This window comes from Denticeps clupeoides, chromosome 17 (genome assembly GCF_900700375.1).
Source record: "Denticeps clupeoides chromosome 17, fDenClu1.1, whole genome shotgun sequence".
Classification (NCBI taxonomy): domain Eukaryota; kingdom Metazoa; phylum Chordata; class Actinopteri; order Clupeiformes; family Denticipitidae; genus Denticeps; species Denticeps clupeoides.
The window spans coordinates 16,325,669-16,347,735 of record NC_041723.1 but is presented as its reverse complement, the minus strand read 5'-3'; the positions used below and the strand labels follow the sequence as shown (position 1 = coordinate 16,347,735).

Below are 22,067 nucleotides of genomic sequence, written 5' to 3'. Positions count from 1 at the left end.
GCACCACGCTCTACAGGCTGTTTGTTTTCCACCCCACAAGATCACATTGTTTGCTCAGGTCCTTTTTTCCTCCACTGCTCTCCACCCACCGAAGATGGAATGTCCTCTCTTCCCCTCCTCTGTCTTCCACACGCTCCTTGCTGATACATCAAAGGCATTTCATTTGTGCATTGGCAGGAACATGCAAAATGTCCCCTTGAATGGTTTCACACTTTTCCTTTTCTTCCCCCGGAGACGCGTTTTGCAGGAATGCTCGTCGTTTTGAGAAATTGCACCGTCTCGTGCCTGTCAACCAGCTTTCCTGGCTGATTGATTTCAGTAGATGTCAGAGATGTCCACAGTCCTCTCCGCTGTGTCATTCTTCATGGCTCTCAGTGAGATTTCGAGAGAACAGATGAGCTTGTCATTTTTATCTGCTTGTAGGCCCAGCCCAGTATAATGGCGTCACTCACAGCAGAGCCGCGGGAAAATCAGTCAAGATGGTGCACAAAGGCTGAATAGCTGCTTCTCACTCTGCACTGCTGGACTCTCACATCAAATGTCTTTTCTCCCTCTCACTCTTTACTTCTTTGATGTAGAATGCAGCAAAGCAGGCGGCAGCTGCAGCCACCCAGACCATCGCAGCCTCCCAGAACGCCGCTGCCTCCAACAAGAACACCGTCTCTCACCAGCAGCTAGTCCACAGCTGCAAGGTATTGTTTCATGTGCCTAGTGCATTTGTACATTTAACAGTTGGTTTTAAACAGGGCAATAATATGCACAATCCTTCATAATCACCATATAACCACAAGCGAAGCCTGAAATAAAAGTCTGATTATTAGGAATACATGAAAGCATATGTACGCATGCATGGTTCTTTACATTCAGCAAGTGCAAATTTCTACAATAAATAACTGAAAGTAAAGTAGTCAAGAGAGGTTGATTGGTTTTGAAACTGCCAAAGCAGCCCTCCATGTTTTTGTAGGTAGCTGTTGAAAAGTGTATTAATAATATCTAGCAAACCCGTAGTGAATTTTTTTTTTTTTTTTTTTTTTTTTTTTTTATAAAATGTTGTACCTTACCCTGCAGGAACGCTAGACAGTTAAGGTTGTGGTTGTGTGTGTGTTTCTATGTGATGTAACACCAGGCTGTAGCGGACCACATTCCCCAGCTGGTTCAGGGCATGAGGAGCAGTCAGGCACAGCCTGAGGATCTGGGAGCCCAGCTCAGCCTGATCATTGCCAGCCAGAACTTCCTCCAGGTTCCATATCCTCCATCATTACTCCATTGCATGTAACTTGATCTAGACACCTGAAGGTCTAAGTTCATTTCTTGTTTTTTTTCCCTTCCCCCAAGCCTGGCAGTAAATGGTGACGTCCGCAAAGTCAGCTGTTCCCACAGTGGCTGACCAGGCAGCTGCGATGCAACTGGGCCAGTGTGCCAAAAACCTGGCCACTTGCCTGGCAGAGCTCCGGACAGCAACACAAAAGGTGCGCTGTGCCCCCTTCTCTAATTTCTCTCCCAAAATGCACACCTTTCACGTTTTCAGCACTAAATGTCTTCACATGTTTTCTCTTCATATCTGTTCACTTTAATGTCATGATTCCAGGCACATGAAGCCTGTGGGCCACTGGAGATCGACTCTGCTCTCAACACAGTCCACACACTAAAGAACGAGCTCCAGGATGCCAAATGGCTGCTCTTGAAGGTCAACTGAAACCACTTCCTGGAGAGTCGGTGAGAATCCTGGTCTCGTGTCTGCACAACTGGCCACATTATTAGGAACACGTTGTTATAGCCTACTGTATGTTTGGACCTGGTGGGACTACTTGATTCAAGTTCTGATGTGTTTTTCAAAAACAAAAGATAAACTTTTGTCATTGTCAATGCTGTGTTGAGAGTGGTTTCTCACCTAAATATCTGATTAGCAGTATTCCTGATGAATGGTAGTCCTAATGTCAGTATGGCACAAATATAAGATTTTTTTTTTTTACAACAGATAAAGTTGTGTTGTTTTACATTTCATGGGGCAGTGGTGGCCTAGATGCTAAAGATGCAGACCTGTGACCGAAGGGTTGTTCAATACTAAACCAGCAAGGTGCCACTGAGGTCCCAAATCAATTTCATTTGTGTGTTTGTGCTAAAAAGTCATCTTATGTTTGGGGTTGTCTTATAATTGGGCTAATACACATTAATCTAATTTGAGTGTCCATAATAAACAAGATATTTTTTGGTGGACACAAAAAGACCCCACTGACCTAGTGACTTAACTCTGATTTGTGGCTCTCTCCAGTTGGAGAAGTGTGCTCAGGATCTGGGAAGCACATCCAAAGCTGTAGGGTCCTCTATGGCTCAACTCCTCACCTGTGCAGCACAAGGCAATGAACACTACACAGGTATGTCTTATAAGAACCCTGCCAACATTTTCTATCTGTAGTTCATGTGAAATCATTTTTGTTCAGTTCACACACTTCTCTCTCTAGGATAACAAGGCTCCCCCAGCCAGAGAGATGTAAGGTTACTCATCGTAACAGAAGAACGAGTCTATTTCATTTGCTGTCAGCTTCGCTTTTAGTTTAAAAATAAAAAAATCAGGGCTGCAGCGGCATCTACTTAAGCTTCTCTGTCTTCCAGGATGCCATGCAGGTTGAGATTTAGGGCGACATAGAATTTAATCATGCTGATTGAGCAACAGAGCCTACTCACTAGGGGAGAAGTGGGGGAATAGTGCCGCTTGCCTTCAGGTCTTGCTCACCTAATGATTTTTCACCAGCCCTCCTGACTCAGTGTTTGTGTATATAAAGATTTTATTTCTTTATTTCTTTTCCCCTTAGACATTGAGTAAGACTGATTTTAATAGTATATTCTTAACAATGAGTCCCGAGCTTCCAAGTTCTGCCAGTGGCGAATGTGCTCACACTGCTCATTAATCTTATTTTCACCAGATTTAACATACCATCAGCAATTGCATCTGCTTGGCTGGGTAATGCAATTTGATGCAATTTGCTGCATTCTCTGAGCAGCTTTTTTGCCAGAATAAGTAAAGGCCAGCTCCCACATGGTGCCTCCTTTTACCATTGAACTCATTTGTTTTAACAATGGGGGTGTTCTGGTGCAGCCCCAAAATGTGATAGGCTCTTTATTGAGTTGCTATGAATGTTCTGGAGGGAGGTTTAACTTCTGGGTCGCTGCTATAAAAACATGAAGCCTCAATAGCTGTTTACTTTTAAGCGCTGGAGGTCTACTTCTCTTTTCACCCCAGTTAACATACTACAGTAGATTTTCCTTTATCAGACACCCTTATCCAGAGTGACTTACAATCAGTAGTTACAGGGACAGTCCCCCTGGAGACACTCAGGGTTAAGTGCCTTGCTCTGGGAGCCAAGTGGGCTTTGAACCTGTGACTTTGAGGTCTTCTGATGTTAGAGGCAAAAAAATAATAAGAACTTGCTGTGGACTTATGTGGACTTGTCATGTCTCATGTGTTGCAGGGGTGGCAGCCAGAGAAACTGCTCAAGCTCTTAAGACATTGGCTCAAGCGGCCCGTGGTGTGGCTGCCAGCACTACAGACCCCCAGTCTGCGGCGGCCATGTTGGATTCAGCAGGACACGTGATGGAAGGGTCAGCCATGCTGATCCATGAAGCCCATCAGGCTTTGGTCTCCCCTGGTGATGCTGAGAGTCAGCAGAGACTGGCACAGGTCAGGAAATGCTGGAAAATGGTACATATAGTCACCGTGTCAGAACCTTGGTTCTCAAATTATGGTACGTGTACCACTGTGCAATTATTGCTCCTTCTAGTGGTACACAAGGAGACTGAATTTAAACACACAAGCAGCTGTAACTATTAGTTATAATCTCAGTATTGTTCTTCTGTGTAGTTTTTTCACTTGCTCTGTGTTTGCAGTATTGGCAGTGGCGTGTTGAACAAAAATAATTCATATTAAAAAAAATAATAATAATTTTCACACAAAATATCCCTTTTGTAAACTTTAAATGCTGGTCATTATTTTTGGATACTCATTGTGAGAAGTGTGAGAACTACTGCCTTAGATCTATTGCCTTGCCTGTCCATACGATCTGACAAAAATCATTTGTAATTCATTTTGTAATTCATTGTCTCCTAACAGCGGGTAGCCCGTCTTAACCCATCGCTTCTCTTCCGAAGTAATTAGCTTGTGTAAACTGTGCCTTTTCTGATTCACGGATGGTAGCACGCTGCCCTAGTTTTCAGACACACAGCAGCTAACTTTATGATTTTGTTGACGCCCCTGTGGGATATAAACATATTCCTCGGCATATGCTTGTGACAGTAGCATAAATTAGGCACATCTCCCCATCTTTCCCCTCCATGGGGCTCTTTTTGCTCATTTTGACTTCTCTGCAAATTTTCCCTGGGCAATTGTAAAGTTCTTAATGGTTGTCTCACTCATTCTATGTGTGTGTGTGTGTGTGTGTGTGTGTGTGTGTGTGTGTGAGTGTGTGTGTGTGTGTGTGTGTGTGGTGTGTGTGTGTGTGTGTGGTGTGTGTTTTTGTAGGTGGCTAAGGCCGTCTCCCACTCCCTGAATAACTGTGTTAACTGCCTGCCTGGACAGAAGGATGTGGACATGCACTCAGGAGCATTGGAGAAGCGCAGTAAGAAGTTGTTGGTGGAAAATGTGAGTCTTCCAGTACCTGTGGGAAGAATGTGAATGTAGTCTGTAGACCTGTAATTGCCTTAAATGTGTAATCAGCTGGTTTATTTTAGTGAACCAGGATTGTTGTGTTGTTGTCAGAACCATTTCTCTTTATATCTATATAATTTTTTAATCACTGTTTCATAGTTGGGACATATTTCCTTTGCACTACTTTAATTTAACAGTGCAACTGAGAATCATGGGTAAAACCCCACAGCACTGCATTGGGTCCATTAGACCAAATGAGACGGAGAGCATAATAAAGCGTTTCTTTCACATCTGTGGAGGATGGGAGACACTCAAAAGAACTGATTCGCACAAATTCTCAAAATACCGGCACGTCACCTGACTCAATATGCCGAACCTTCAGCCAAAAGACTAAATATAGGTTGCATGATTGGTTGTTATACAGATGTTGCTGCCAACAGTCTCTCCCATATTAATTGTGGCTTTCTGATTACTTCAAATAATGTACAGTGTACCAGAAATGATTGGTTTGGTAACCAATCCACATATCTAGTATATTATATCTATTTATTTTTAGTGCAAATTTTATTTACATGTTTTATTCATAGCAGCTATGGGATTAGCAGCGGGAAATAAAGCAGTTAGCATCACTGAAATTAACATGCGTTGCGTTACTGTTCTCGTCCAACCAGCCTCAGGAGCTGAAAAGCTTTTTACCTTTCTTTGGTGAGGGGCAAGTTCACCACCTAACTAATTATGATTGGCTAAGGTTGAGCAAGGGTGACACTGCAATATCGAGTGCAAAAGTAGTGTATTGAATTGAAGGTAAGAATGTAAATGTTTAAATGTATATTATGCCCTGGAACTAAGTCTTTATTCTATTATAACAAGAAATTTAAATCTAATTAAGCTCCTCTATCATCTCACACTTCATCAAAACTAGCAGCCAAGAATGTGGGAAGTTGATAGAAGCACAAATCCAAGTGAGGATAAAGAAGGAGAAGGCGGAGCCACGGCAGCCACTTTTTTTTTTTACACATCATTTAACACGTTAAATTACTTTCCCTGGTAAATAGTTACTTTTACAATGCCTTAACTTTGGAAAGAAGTAACTAGTAACTATAACTTTTTCATTAGGTATATTTGTTATTAACCTAAATCCAGGGTAGAATGAACAGAAAAGGTTTATTGCAGTTATTTGCGTGCCTATTGTCAGCTACAGTTTTCGTGATTTGACCGCTCTTATCAGTGTGTTTTGAAGAAAATCTTCTGGATTAAACAGCAACGTAGTGGCTTGTAATATGATTAACGACACTCACCCACTCTCCAGCTTCCACCGTGCTCCAAGTCCTTTCAAGAGGCGCAGAGTGACCTGAACCACACGGCCGCTGAACTGAACCACTCTGCGGGGGAGGTGGTGCACTCCTCCCGCGGCACCAGCAGCCAACTGGCCGTGGCCTCCAGGAAGTTCAGCGAGGACTTTGATGAGTTTTTGGACGCGGGTATCGAGATGGCCGGGCATACTCAGGTAACCGACTGCATTTGCTGCTGGTTTACCATGAACAACAATGACGTGCAAGGAAATTCAATGACCAAAATGTTATTAGTACATCCACCCAAAGCTGGGTAGTTTATAAGGGTTAATTCTTTCTTGCTGATTGGTCCAGACCTTTATGAACAAAAGTCTTTCAAAAGAGGAAACAAAACAGTGGAACTACTCAAAAAGAACTACTCTGAACCCCACCGTGACCAAAACTCACCTTTTTACTAACCGGAGAATTGAAATGCAAACTTTAATTTCACCTAAATGGTCTTAATTTTTTCATCACGGTTATTATAACAGTTGTTCGAGGGACCCTTGGTGACTGCAGACGGTGGAGCTCCAGAACCCTCAGAGATCAAGTCAAGGACTCTGAACAGCACAGTGTCTCTTGTCACTTAAGCATTTAGGCTTTTTTGATTCATTTGTTAATTAGACCCACTCATCTAATTCACTTAGACACCCGATTGTCCCCGAGAGCGCTTACGCATTGCGACATAATGAGATCTTTGATGATGTTCTCGTTCTGGTTATTTTGCTCATTAATTTGGATGGATCGTTGGGGAAGGAGTTGATGTAGCATGACACCCAGCTCTTAATCAGGGTTTGGAAAGGACCTGAGAGGCCTGTGGGGGGTGACAGGATGGAGGGGTGGTGAAGCCTGGATCAGATGTTGCTTCAGTCAGTTCCGCTGCCTGTCAACAGCAACATGGCTATCATGTCTCCACAAACACAACTTCTCCTGGAAATCAGAATATTGATGCACAGTTAGTGGCTTTTTTCAGTGCTGTTGGTGCACAATGGCTTTGGCGACTGCAGTACGCTTTGTGTTCTTATTTTAGAGCACGGATGACCAGATTCAAGTCATTGGCAATCTGAAGAACATCTCAATGGCCTCCAGCAAGCTTCTCCTGGCTGCCAAAGTCACTGTCGGTGGATCCAGGTGCAGCCAACGCCAAAAATCTCCTGGCAGCAGCAGCGAGGTAAGCCAGAAACAGCCCAAATCAGCAACACGACAGCCTCTAGTGTTTCCATGGGGAAATCCGGGCCTGGTTTTAGATTTTTTCCCGCTGCTTAATGAGCGACGTGGAGGTTGCTTCTCAGTGGCAGCAACACTGAAACCGCTGTGTGACCACTTTGTGTGTGTGTTACAGGGCGGGTAACGGAGAGCATCAACCAGCTGATCACCTTGTGTACGCAGCAGGCCCCGGGACAGAAGGAGTGTGACAACGCCCTGAGGGAGCTGGAGGTATTAACATATATTATATATACTGTTTTTTATATTTTGCACTGAGATCAGATTAACTTCCTGATCAGCCATGGGCTCACTTGTAATAATCGTTCAGCCAGATTGTATCTTTTCTATTTGAAAGATATTTTCAGCTATTTTGTGAAAAACATAGTCCTGGTCTCTAGTTGAATAATATTAAAATAGATTTATAATCACAAATATGTAGGAAGTTCCAGTTGTATTTTCCAGGCTTTTAAGGCACTCCCTCTGTCCTCACTCAAGGCTGTCAGAGGGCTGCTGGACAATCCCAATGAACCGGTCAGCGAACTCTCCTACTTTGACTGCATTGAGAGCGTTATGGAAAATTCCAAGGTATTTGAAACTTGTTAAGAATGGCCAGTCCAGTCAGGAATCTGTCCGACAGCTGCACGCCTAATGGAATCTCTCCCTGCTGCGGTGCTGCTCAGGTCCTTGGGGAGTCCATGGCAGGAATCTCCCAGAACTGCAAGACTGGGGACGTGCCAGCGTTCGGGGAGAGTGTGGGGGTGGCGTCCAAGGCCCTGTGTGGGCTGACTGAAGCGGCGGGGCAGGTTTGCAATTAGCCCGGCACTGCCCATCTCTCCATCTCTCTACAGAATTTTACTGTTAAACAGTTTACAGGCTATAAACGTGATTTTTTTTTTATTTTTTTTTTTCCCTTCTGTAACCTATACTCTACAATATTTCCGTTTTTATTTCCAGATTTTTAAAATACTGCTTTTTATTTGTGTAAAATAGAGATATGTGAAACTTTTGATCCTTACTGAAATATTCTGTTTCCATTCTTAGAATATATATATCATTCTATATTTTTGATGCATTTTAACCATTCTTTAATTCTTATAGGATGACCACATATAGAGTATCAATATAAACTAAGTTCAATAAAAATTCAGGATTACCATGGAGCATTAATGATGTAACATTTTCCTTTTAATGTCCTTAGTTTCCTCATGTTTCCTCTCTCATACTTGCATCATAATTTATTTGTTTGATTTAATTTTTCATTTGTAATTGTCATTTGTAAATATGTCAGTACATAAATGTTCTGTTTTAATAAGTCACATTCTTCAAATATAAAACAGGCCTCCTACCTTGTGGGCGTGTCTGATCCCAACAGCCAGTCGGGTCATCAGGGGCTAGTGGACCCTATCCAGTTTGCCCGAGCCAACCAGGCCATCCAGATGGCCTGTCAGAACCTGGTGGATCAGCCAGCAGCCCCTCTCAGGTGAGCAGGCTCATGAACATTTTCCCTCCAGCCAACATTTGACATCCCGACCCTCTGGTAGGGGGAGTGCAGTGAGCTGATAGGACCTTCAATGGTAAAATCCGTAATCATTTCCCCTTTCCAGGTCCTGTCTGCAGCCACGATTGTAGCCAAGCACACGTCCGCCCTGTGCAACGCCTGTCGCCTGGCCTCCTCTAAAACCGCCAACCCTGTTGCCCGACGGCACTTTGTTCAGTCCGCCAAAGAGGTGGCCAACACCACCGCTAACCTGGTTAAAACTATTAAAGTGAGTTGCAGGCATCTTGCGTTCTTTGGCCTTGTTTAATGAGTATCGGCTTCAGAGGCTGGGTGAGGAGTCTGAAGGGTTTTGTTGTGTGTCCCCACAGGCTCTTGATGGGGATTTCTCGGATGAGAACCGTGAGAGGTGCCGTGTCGCCACCGCCCCGCTCATTCAGGCCGTGGATAATCTGTCCACTTTCGCCTCCAACCCTGAGTTGCCAGCATTCCTGCCTCAGATAAGCAATGAGGTCTGTCTCTGTGTGTGCGTATATGTTTCTTTCTGTGCTTGTGTGTGCATTTATCTCTGTCTCTATCTCTCTTTCTTTTCTCTTTGTGTTTGAGTGTGCACACGCACGTCTTTTTTTTTTTTTTTTTTTGTGTGTGTGTGTGTGTGTGGTGTGTGTGTGTGTGTGTGTGCATGCGTCTCAATTTTGTGTGTATGTCTCTCTCTCTCTCTCTCTCTGTGTATGTGTGTGCAAACGCCTACCCTTTTTCCACTGCAACATTACCAGGAGTTTCGGATTAGATTTCCACTAAGTTGTTTGTTTAGCCAACATCCTCTTGTTTACTGTGTACAATAAAATGGACCCCGAAGCTGCATCATGGCACCGTTCATCAGGCTAATTGCTGTGCATTGAACACCGTTTTTTTTTACTGTGGTACCAGGGCGCAGGGGGTCACATCATCTGGAGCCTTTCTTACAGCTGCTCTTCATTTATTGTCTGGGATTTGGGATTTGAGATTTGTTTCTACGTGGGGCAATTTCCTCAGCCTTTCGGGCTTAAATGTTTTTTTTTTTCAACTTTATATATTAGAGCTTTAATGATATGTTAAACTGAGACCAAAAGTTGTTTAAAAACATTTACGGGGATGCACACCTCCCTAACCCACTACTAGCCTACAGATGCAGCCAATGCACCAGAAATCACTTTATGATCTTCAAATTATTTTCTATTTAGTTAAGGCCTGTTTTTAGGCCGTTTTTTCATAGGGGTATTTCCTTGCCCCTGTATAAGACTACAGGGATGTTAGGAAAATGCAGGGAAACATAGGAGCGGTGGTGGCCTAGCAACTAAGTAATCAGAACTGTGACTGGAAGGTCGCAGGTTTTAAATCCCCATACCGAGCAACACCCTGCTCCCCTGGTGCTGTTCCTTGCTGCCCACTGCTCACAATGGGGTGATGGGTTAAACGCGAGAACACAAGACTCTTTACTTACTTTACTTTACTTATTTGGCAGACGCTTTTATCCAAAGCGACTTACAATGGGAAGACACCAGCAATTCTCGTTCGATTTCTATAGAATATCAAGTATACAAACTAAGAGCCCTGATAAGGCTTAGACTTGTCATTGAAGAACATGCTCGGAGAGTGTTGGGTGCTAGACTAAGAAAAATTATAATGTATTTATACATTTTGTATTTGTTTGTTAAATGTGTATGCATGTGTATGTGTTAAATTTGTCTGTAATATTTTTGGAATAAGAAGGTTTTCACCTTCTTCTTAAAAGTGGTGATAGTCTCGGCTAGTCGTGTGGAGGAGGGCAGGTTGTTCCACCAGCCAGGGACAACAACGGAGAACAGACATGATTGGAATCGGAGACTCGCACTGCACTGTGTCTTTTTGTCAGGAGGGGATTTAAATCTTTTAAGAGGTGTTTGTGAATTGTCACTGATCACTATCGGGTGTTCCCATATTAAATTAACTTTGGATTTAGACAAATTATTATTTCCATAATTGTTGGTGAGGTCATCCACAGCATGTGTTGTCACATGCCGCGTCAATATTAAGCTGTTTCTGTACCTCTTAAATGAATAGTGAAAGTGTCATAGTTCAAGTCAATAGTGAAAAGGCTCTAATAGCAAATCATTTGACCGAATCGCAGGGTTTCTGCTGCACAGGAGCCAATCCTGCGCTCTGCTCGCGCCATGCTTGACAGCTCCACACACTTGCTGGAACAGCCCGTTCGCTTCATAATCAACCCCAAAGGACCCGCCCACGTGGTCAGTCCTGGCCGGCCACTCGCGCACGGTGTCCGACCTCAATCAAGAGCCTGATCACCGCAATCAGGTAAGTGCAGTTCTGTGGTCCCGCCTCTCACAACGGCTGCCTCTTCACCTCGCGCAGCCTAGTTACTTTTGAGCGGTTTAAAATGACTACTTTCAGATGACCATCAAAAATTCAGTAGTAGCTGCAGCTATTTTACCCCATTTACCTGAAAATATTATTCAGAGATCAGAGATTTTGGCACACCCATAAATCTGAGAGACAGCGGCATTCGTCACTTATTTCTCAGTTGATTTCATGTATCTGTTTTTAATATAATGCTTTTCTGAATCTGCAAAAACTTTAATTCGCTAAAATGCTCAAAACAGAAAAATATTATTATATAACAAAAATGCTTATTTAGTCCTTTATTAAAGATCCATTATTTTTTGTGAGATTATTTAACATTAAATACGCGTTTCCCTAGCCTGTCTGTGGTCCTGCAGTGGCTAGAAATGGTGATAGGTGTCAAGGGTCCTTTGGTCATTCTGCTTTGCCTTTCAGAGAGCGGCATAAGGGGAAAGGTTACCTCCCGTTTCTCATGCTTTGTCCGACTAGAGAATTTCCCACCCTTCCCCTCATTAGCATTTAAACTAAATTACACCGAAACTGCATGTCCAGGGGAAATCTCATTGTGGGACTGGACCAAAGTTGTTGTAATTCTGCACCAAAGGTGAATTTTGGAAAGAGACTTCAGAAACATTATTAGGGGACACTAAGACCAATATAAAACCAAAATAAAATGTTTTAATAGGGGACCTTTAAATAATATTGCAGGGGTTTAATAGTCGAAACATTAAAATCCAGCAAATTGTGGACATGGAATGACTGATTGCCGTAGAAATAGAAAGGCAGTTTTGTCACCCGACCGTCACCCAGTCGTATTATAAAATGTAAAGATACACACTGGACGTCCAGGTCCGAATGTCTGCTGAGCTGGAACAGAGATGAGTCTTCTCCTTTCCCCTTCCTCAGTTTCTCTGCTTTGTCCATAGAGTGTTCTGGCTGCTCCTCAGGCTGCGTTGTGAAGGTGTACCTGGGGATTTGCTTTGGATCGTTTTCCTTCTCACTGTGTTCCCCCAAGTGCTTTTGAGGAGAGAAGGGTTGCGGAAGCTGACCAGGAGACGACCAGGCCTCTCGTGAATTGTTGTGCGTCCCGACTCGGTCATTACCACTGCTAATCATCCTATGGCTTCCAGCTAATGCACACTCAACACTGGCTGGGAGTCCAGCCCATCTGGAGCCCGTCCAGAACCATTGTCCTCCAACTACATCCAATCAGCACTGGATCTCTGCCACGCGCGTGGTCCTGCTGTTTTTATTGCTTTAAGTCATTTTTCCCGCTTAAAAAGCCTGATCCTCCTGTGCTGCAGTCGTGCGTCATGGCGGACTAGAGAGGGTAATTGCATTAGCAGTCAGCCTTCGCTGCTGACAGCGCCCTCACACTGCACCCCACCCTCCTCCTCGCTCCTCTCCTTGTCAGGGACAAAGCCCCAGGGCAGCGCGAGTGTGACCACGCCAATCGACGCCATCAACAAGTGCATCAGAGACATCGAGCAGGCCTCGCTGGCAGCCGTGGGACAGAGCCTACCCAGCCGAGACGACATCTCTCTGGAGGTAATGGGAAAGCCCTTTCCTCCCCCTTCCTCATGCTCATCTCGCTACTACCTACAGTGTTGGATCAAACCCAGCTTCACTGCAAATCTAATCTGGATCATGTTTGGAAGTCGAGAGCCGTGCTTGCTGCGACCAACGTGCTACGAGACTAGAGGTGTTTATGCTAATGTGCCCGACTAGGCTCTGCAAGAGCAGCTGACTTCTGCCGTGCAGGAAATCGGCCACCTGATCGATCCCATTTCCACCGCCGCCAGGGGGGAGGCTGCCCAACTGGGGCACAAGGTAGATCACTTACAGTCCCAATGAACTGGGTTATAGGTGACAGGGTTATTGTGTCAACATCAAACAATATTTCCTGTTCATCTGTGACTTGTCACTGCGTCCTTCCCAGGTAACCCAGCTGGCCAGCTACTTTGAGCCCCTCATTGTGGCTTCAGTAGGGCTGGCGTCCAAACTCACTGACCACCAGCAGCAGATGAACATCCTGGACCAGACTAAGACCCTCTCCGAGTCTGCCCTACAGATGCTGTATGCTGCCAAGGAGGGAGGAGGCAACCCCAAGGTGCCAACCCCATTACTCTTCATCCAAAATGTCTTCCACATCAGCACAACCAGCACATGTAATTAAGGGCTCGATTAAGGGCTGGTTTGTGCTGGTAGGGAGCCACAGCAGTGCAATAAAAAAGATTTTTAGGGTCATGGAAATGTTTCTGTTTGTCATTACCAGCGTGGTTCTTGTGCAGTTTTTTTTTTGTGGTGTTTTTTGTACAATTTCTGCTTTTCTGTGCTTGCCTTCAGGCGGCCCACACCCACGACGCCATTGCTGAGGCGGCACAGCTGATGAAGGAGGCAGTGGATGACATCATGGTGACGCTGAATGAGGCAGCCAGCGAGGGAGGCATGGTGGGAGGGATGGTGGAGTCTATCGCTGAGGCCATAGGCCGGGTGAGTGGCAGTCAAATAACATGCAGAACAGACAAATACTGCGTTTAATATTTTCTGGAATTTACAGTGGAATGCAAAAATGTGGACACCCATGTTTAAAATATCCGTTCTTATGAATAGTTAATGAAGGGAAGTCGAGGCATAAAGCTTAACAAGATACATTTCTGAGCAGCATTTCAGGCATGCACTCAATTTATTTTTTGTATAATTACAGAAAACAAGGAAAAAAGAGTGTCCTGTATTCACATGAGAAGTTCTAATTCTGCCTGGAAACATGACATGGCAGGCGACTCCTGCTGACCTTTTATTTTTATGGAGCGCACGCCACCATGAGTATTACTTGCTCTTCCTCCAGTTACAGTTCCTCCATGCTGCTGTCAGCACGGCAAGATAAAAATGGCTAAGCAGGTTTTAGTTCCAGATGTTGTTGTTTATGGAGTGCTGGCGCGACAGCCATTATATTAATAATTATGAAGCCACACTTGGCTGTCACAGTCTCATCTGCCAGTTTACGATTGCCAAGGAAACGATACCTCCTCTTCATCGCCGAGAGGTTCTGCCTGTAATCATGTTTTGTCAGACGCTGTAATCCAGTAAAATGGCAAACAGTCATAATATTTCTGTGTTGTGTTAAATGAAGCGGGTTCTTTTGGGGAATTGTGAACACAGCATGCATATCTGTGTGGCATTTAAGGTGAATTACACTTAAAAGCTGATATTTAATATTTTGTTTATGGGCACAGTTGGATGAGGGAACTCCCCCAGAACCCGACGGGTCTTTTGTAGATTACCAGACAACCATGGTGAAGTTCTCCAAAGCCATTGCCATCACTGCACAAGAGATGGTGAGTAATCCCCTCAACAGGGCTGGGTGTCAGTCTTTTTTCTTTTAATTTAACACACCAAACACACACATATGTATAGATGTAAAGTATATTTAATTAGAATTTCTGTTATTATATTATGGTGTGTGTGTGTGTATATATAAAATAGTATATCTAATTGTGAATGTTCACTAATATAGTGTGCTCAAAACACAATAATGTCCTGTTTTTATTGATTTACTTTAACTTTTATTCTGAATATATCATTGCTCTTGGCAACGTTTCCATTTATTGTAACTGATGCAAGTAAAGAGTTTCCGAGTCTGAATGTAAGTCACTGTATGTGGGAGAGAGTGAGTCAGTGCCTGCCAGACACAGAGAAGCTGAGCGGTGGTGCAAGATTCACCCAGTACACTGCTGGAGTGAGGATCTGTTTTCTCTCCCAGATGACAAAGTCGGTGACGTGTCCAGAGGAGCTGGGTGGGCTGGCATCTCAGGTGACCGTGGACTACAGCCAGCTAGCCCACCAGGGCCGACTGGCGGCGAGCACGGCCGAGCCGGAGGAGGTGGGGACCGACCTGCCTTATCATGTCCCCACACATTCCTTCTGAATTTAAGAGCTTAGTCATTAAGTAATTAAATAAAGTGTAATAGGCCATGCTGATGTGGCGTAATCAGGTTATCTGATGAAGTGTGTGTGCATGGTACATCTTTCAGCCCAATAGAGTGAGCAATAGGGGATATTTTGTATGTTTGTTAAATTGTTTAATTTTTCACCTTCAGGGCAGTCAGACCGATTGGGTATAAATGTGAGGCTAATTCTGGAGTTCTGTCAAAAGAGTGTGAATTTGAGCTGACACATTTTCTCACCTCTGAAACATCAGTGTGTGTGTGGGGGTAGTCTATGTTTTAAAGCCTGTCTTTAAGGATAAGGCACCAAAGTGTGAAAACAGTCTATTAGCCGCTAGCGCTCATCAATACCTTTACAAAAGCGGCTGTTGTAAAGACCCTGGTTACCATGGTGATGCTGCAACACCCCCTCATGTACACACACACTTGCACATAGTCTTAAAAGCCTATGGTGATGTTCGTTGTGAAGTACCACCACCCCATACATCTTGGTTCTGGAAAATTAAAGGTGTTAGAGCCACCCAGCCCCCTCATAAAGGTTCCCAAGCTTTTTTATTCTTGTGGTATTCATCCTGCTGCTTCATATGAAGCTTGGCTCTGGACTCCGGGGAGAAGGCTTTCTCCGGCTTTACAGTGGAGTGTGAAATGTAGTGGATTTGAGTTTGATGCATGGAGCTCATGGAGCTCGTCTCCTCTCAACAGGTTGGTTTCCAGATCAAGAGTCGGGTACAGGAGTTGGGCCACGGGTGTATTTTCCTGGTGCAGAAGGCAGGAGCTCTGCAGATGAGCCCCACCGACAGCTTCACCAAGAGGGAGCTGATCGAGTGCGCCCGTGCTGTCACAGAGAAGGTAGGCCACTGTTGGTGTTAAGATATACTGAACTCCATCAAGCAACTGGAATGTGTGCGTGTTACTTTTGTATTTTACTGTCAGTAGCCATGCATGACATTTCCAGTGCACAGTGGAATGTGTTTGATAGTGGATTTGACATTGCCACAAAGAAGTTTTATTATGCATACAGAAACATGAGCAGGGAGGAGACAGGGTCTTGCCCTCTGTGTTGCCAGATTGTCATTTTTGTACTTATGTTGCTTGTTCAGAATAGGTTTTGAGGAATCCAAATGTTTAGTCACACCAATGAAATATTTTCATTGACTGACTGGTACTTCGTATGACTGACTGGGCTGACAATTTAACTGGATCAGATATAAATAGTCCAGAATGAAGAAAGTAGGGTGCATTTAGTGCGGTCAGTCATCACCATGGGCTTCTTGCATTTTTTAAAACCCACATTTGAGTTCATCTTCTGTGCAACATAATTAATTACACACCAACCTAAAGGGTATTTAGTTTTATGTAAATGCAGTTGCCCTAGCGATCAAGCCTCATGCACTTCGTCTGTTATTGCGCTTTGTTAATAAGACTCTTTATGTTATGATCAGTGCATGTTTCAGTGCTCTGTATTTCCGAATGACTATGGTAATATTTTGGTTGCTAGTTACTAGATGAAATTATATGGCTTTAGAGCCTAGAGCCGGTGCTGATTAGAGCTCTTAAAGTGAGATGCATCATGCAGATTTATGACAACTTTATGTGGGCTGTATTACTCTTCACACAGCATTCTCTTCTCATATTCAGCGCGTTGTACCTCAGATATGCAATCTCATGAGGCCGCGATTTATTATTTGTAATATCTTGTAAGTGAATGTTGAAGATTATATCAGTAGTGATTTCTTTCTCCATGAATGCATTAATATGGCGAAGTGGGACCACTCTGTCCATGCTAGCTGCACAACTTACTGCCTACAAATGAGCCAAATCTTTTACCTGCCTGATATAATTCTCACTTCTGCAGTCATTTTAATATTTCATATGCATTGGGAGAATTGCTTTCTGTGTGCCTTGCCTGAATCCCTCATCTATGCATAATAAAATCCATATCTGGGGCATTGGACAAATTATTCTTTGTATTTCTTTCAGTCAGGGTGTAAATAAGTTGCCCTGCAACTCAATTTTTTTTATTTTTTCCACCACCTCTACATATTCACCCACTGATAACCTGTATTATACCATGATAGGCTGACTGGCACAAATATAAGACAACCCCTCCCCAAATTTTTCATTAGCTTTAATTAGAACAAATATCCAACATATCCAATTAATACCAAATATCCTATTTGGCGCCATCTACTGGCATTGAGGTTTTTTTTTTTTTTTTTTTTTTTTTGTCTAGACCATAGATGTGAGATGACATTTTTTTTTTTTGTTTTTTTTTTTTTTTTTTTTTAGAATTCATCTGAATTTTTGGCCAGTAGGGTATGGCCAGTACATGCATAAGTTACACTTGTCCATAAGATGCAGGTGTCCCGTTGAAATATGGAGATATTAAGAGAAAGATTTTATTAACAACATTTAATTAAATAAATGTAATATCCAGTAATATCCCCAACTACATACATATCGCAAATTCCTTTCTGTCAGAACAGTGCTCAGAAAAAGTTGTCTTCAGTATCTGAATTAACACACTTTCTCTGCGAAAAATGCAGAAACCAGTTGTTGATGGCGAACTTATTGTTAAGCAATTATATGTGGTGCTGGAGTTTTTATAAAACAAACCCATCATTGTAGTTTGAACAAGTCGCGGTGGTGCGAGGAAGTGTGTTTTGTGATTTTGGGCTTTTGTGGGGCGATGCTTATTTGCGACAGTAGCCTCCTTCCCGCTTATCGTAAAGTAGTGGCGTTTCCCTGCAAAGGCACTTCACGATGACGCATGAAGTGTCAAAGACAACAGAGACCTTATGCGTTTACTGTAAATAAAATATCATATGGCTCTATTAGCTTGTGCAAATACTCAGTTTTCTTCTGAGCATGCTCAAGTAACTTTCTACTGTATATTTAAGACATTGCAGTAGAACATGGCCTCTAATTCGTAGTGATACTCTTTCAGGCTTTGCTAAATTTGTCTTTGTCTAGACAGTGCTCTTGGTTTTTAATTTTTTTAGCATGCTTTGTTCTGCAAAATTAACGCTGGAGCTGTTTTCACCCGCCGCCATGTTTTAACACGTCTCTAACGTACCATTGGGTCTGGAAGAGGGGCTGCATGCTGCAATGCCGGTTGAAAATTGTTGTAGTCTGCCAAGGATTTCCATGAACTCTGATTTTAAATATCGATACCAGTGCTAATTCATATCGACCCTAAATAGTACTAACAATTAGTATCGATTAGTGAGAATCCTTTTATCAACTTTGTTGCCTCTGCTGTCACCAAAGTAGCAATATTTATTGCTACTGGTTGGGCTTAGAGCAGTGAAATTGAGATGAAATGTATTAATTTCCTGTTTCAGATTTTCTGTGTCCTGTGCACTTATAGATCATGCTAATATATAGCGCCATCATTTGTCACTTCGTAATTCCTGGATCCTTTTTGTATTTTGGATTCTTGTATAGGTTTTTTATTTTGTACTTTTTTCTACATTTCATGTCAGCACTTTTTTCACTCATTATATATGCCCATAGTGACAATAAAAGGCATTCTATTCTAATGAGAAATTTCTCTAAAAGAGATCAGTGTAGATTTTATGTAGACCTGAATTTGCATTTTCTTCTTTTTATATTTTTGGTAATTTTAATTGGTCATTTTTCATTTTTCTCTCTCTCTCTCTCTCTGGAGTCTCATTTTCTAAATGTGATGCAAGGCTCTGCACTAATGCACTCTTACCTTTACCCCCCCCACCCTTTCTTGTTTTGTTGTCTGTTCATCTCTCAGACATCTGTCTCCCAGGCTTTTCTGCCCCCACTCATCAGCTCTTAAGTGCATGACCTCCCGCCCCACCTCCAGCCCCCAATGTGATCATGGGGCTTTGACTTTAATCACAGATTAGAAATGATCAGAACAGAGATATGAATCACTGCAACCGTGGGCGTCGCTGCGCCTCGGTTTGATGGAGGACGTGTGTGACGACTGGTGGTGTTGGCGCTGCCAGCTGTTTGTCATTTCAAGTGTTTGCGTCTTTACCTGAATGTTGGCTTATTTCCACATATCAGTTACTTCGTTAATATAACGACATCATTATCACACTTAATCCCTATATCTTACACTAATAATGGTCCACGGCTGTAGCTAGACTTACATAAATGGCTGACTTACATAAATGATTTTGTAAAGCTGAATCTATCCCTTTGAGTGACTGTGAAATGTCAGAGAGCTTAGTGTGTGTGTGTGTGTGTGTGTGTGTGTGTGTGTGTGTGTGTGTGTGTTCTGAGCCATTTTTTTGGTCCTGCTGCAGGTCTCTATGGTGCTGTCTGCACTTCAGGCTGGGAATAAAGGCACCCAGGCCTGCATCACAGCAGCCAGCTCCGTCTCCGGCATCATCGCAGACTTAGACACCACCATCATGTTTGCCTCCGCCGGGACTCTTAACTCCGAGAACGACGAGTCGTTCGCAGACCACAGGTGAGTAAGCGTTTTACCACTTGTAAGAGTTTTTTTTTTTTTTTTTTTTTCCTTGTTGTTTCTGCTGATCTTTGGAGTTGTGCAACAAATTAGGAAAATGTATACTCCAATAACTAACAAAAAAAAAAAAAAAGTTGCCTTTTGTATTCTGTGACAGCCATTCCATTTTTCGTAAAATTAATAATAAAATAATAAGATCAGTACAGTTTTTATATAATCTTAATCATGTGATTAATATAGTGTATTGTATTGGATATATTTGTAATGGCTAGAAGGTGCCAGACTTGTTGAGAATAATTTAATAGAATCTTGTTTCTTTATGTGCTTTTCAGTGCATTTCTCTTGTTTGTTTGACCAGGGAGAGTATACTGAAGACAGCTAAGGCTCTGGTGGAGGACACCAAGCTGCTGGTTGCTGGGGCTGCTTCCAGTCAGGATAAACTGGCTCAGGCTGCTCAGTCCTCCGCCAAGACCATCACCCAGCTGACAGAAGTGGTCAAACTGGGAGCTGCCAGTATGGGCTCTGAGGACCCAGAGACACAGGTACATCAATCCATCTGTAGCAGGTTTTGAATTTCTGCACTTCTGTTTTTTCTGTTTTTCATTTACTCCTTTGAGGAAATGTGAAGTCCATAACTTGTCTGCCAATGCATGCTCAAAGTAATAAAGGGAACATTTAAACACCACAATGTAACTCCAAGTCACACTTCTGTGAAATCAAACTGTCCACTTAGGAAGAAACGCGGATTGACAATCAATTCCACATGTTGGAAATTATAGGCAATTAGCACGACATCCCCGTTAAAGGCGTGGTTCTGCAGGTGGGGACCACAGACCACTTCTCTGTTCCAATGCTTTCTGGCTGATGTTTTGGCCATTTTAAAATGCTGGCAGTGCTTTCGCTCTAGTGGTAGCATGAGATGGAGTCTACAACCCACACAAGTGGCTCAGGTAGTGCAGCTCATCCAGGATGGCACATCAATGCAAGAAGATTTGCTGTGTCTGTCAGCGTAGTGTCCACAGCATGGAGGCATTACCTGGCGACAGGCCAGTTAATCAGGAATGTGGAGGAGGCTATAGAAAAGCGACAACCCAGCAGCAAGACCACCACCTTTGTGCAAGGAGAAGCAGGAGGAGCACTGCCAGAACCCTGCAAAATGTCCTCCAGCAGGCCACAAATGTGCATGTCTGCTCAAACAGTCAGAAACAGACACTATGAGGGTGGTATGAGGGCCTGACGTCCGCAGGTGGGGGTTGTACTTACAGCCCAACAACATGCAGCATGTTTGGCATTTGCCAGAAAACACCAAGATTGGCGCCCTGTGCTCTTCACAGGTGAAAGCAGGTTCACACTGAAGACATGTGACAGATGTGACTGGAGTCTGGAGTACGTTCTGCTGCCTGCAACATCCAGCATGAACGATTTGGCAGTGGGTAGGGTGGCCGCACCCCTCCATGTGACTGCATTAAGTACTGAGATGAGATCCTCAGACCCTTGTGAGACCCTATGCTGGTGCGGTTGACTCTGGGTTCCTAGACAAAGCTAGACCTCATGTAGCTGGAGTGTGAGTTGTAGGTAGATTATTGTTGCAGTTACAGTAAATGTTGTAACGTAAAACTGGTACCAGAAAAAACCCAAAAGAAAAGAGAAAAGGGAATCAAAAGAAGCAAAGAGCGAGAAAAGCTGGGAACCAGGCTTCAGAAAGCCGCCTGGCCCTGGAGAAAACAGGGGGAGAGATAAAAGCCCAGAAGCCCCCGATGGAGGAGGAAGAGAAGCGACTGCAACACACAAAAGAAAACTCTTTTATGCTCTGTATATGACTCCCAAAAAGGTTGCCAGAGACCAATCAGACTGTCCTTGACGTCTCTGCCTGGTCCAAACAGAGATACAGGAATACAAGAAGACAGTAGTGATATAAGACATTCCTGTCATGGCACCTCAAGCCATTTGCTGGCTTTTGACACCTCTTGCTTGGGGGAGGTCGGGAGTTCTTCACCAAAGACAAAGGCACAAAATGCCATGGACCTGGAATTTCCTATCTTACCAAGACGATGGCATTGCTGCTATGGACTGGCCTGTTTGTTCCCCAGACCTGAATCCAATTGAGCACATCTGGGACTTCATGTCCCAGATCATCCACCAACACAACAAAGCACCACAGATTGGAGACCATCCTCCAGCTCATTAGGAGCATGCCCAGGCGTTGTAGGGAGTCATGTGGAGGCAACATTTCCATAGATGATTTTTGTGTGATTTTTGTTGTCTGCACATTCAACTATGTAAAGAACAAAGTATTTAATAAGAATATTTCATTAATTCAGATCGTTCAGATCTTGTTCCCTTAATTTTTTTAGCATATCTACTTGTACAGGTCGTGATTATATGTCTGTTAATTTTTTTCTTTTCAAAAAAACATTTTGCACAGTATACATAAGACTACTCTATTATACTCCTGCACACCCAAAATGTCTTCTAGCTGGAGAATTTACTTCCTTCCAGAAGTCCACAATCTGAGCTGATGTCCTAAACAATTCTGTTAAATATTTTTATTTTCTAAATAAAATCTGCATCAAAATTTAAGTAGGAAAATTAGGAAAAACATTATTCTGATAGT

General features: G+C 43.2%; 1 pseudogene; it reads left to right on the top strand.

The window, feature by feature from the left end:
• LOC114766749 (talin-2-like) overlaps positions 1-22,067 on the top strand; it is a 100,835-nt pseudogene that overhangs the window by 64,908 nt on the left and 13,860 nt on the right.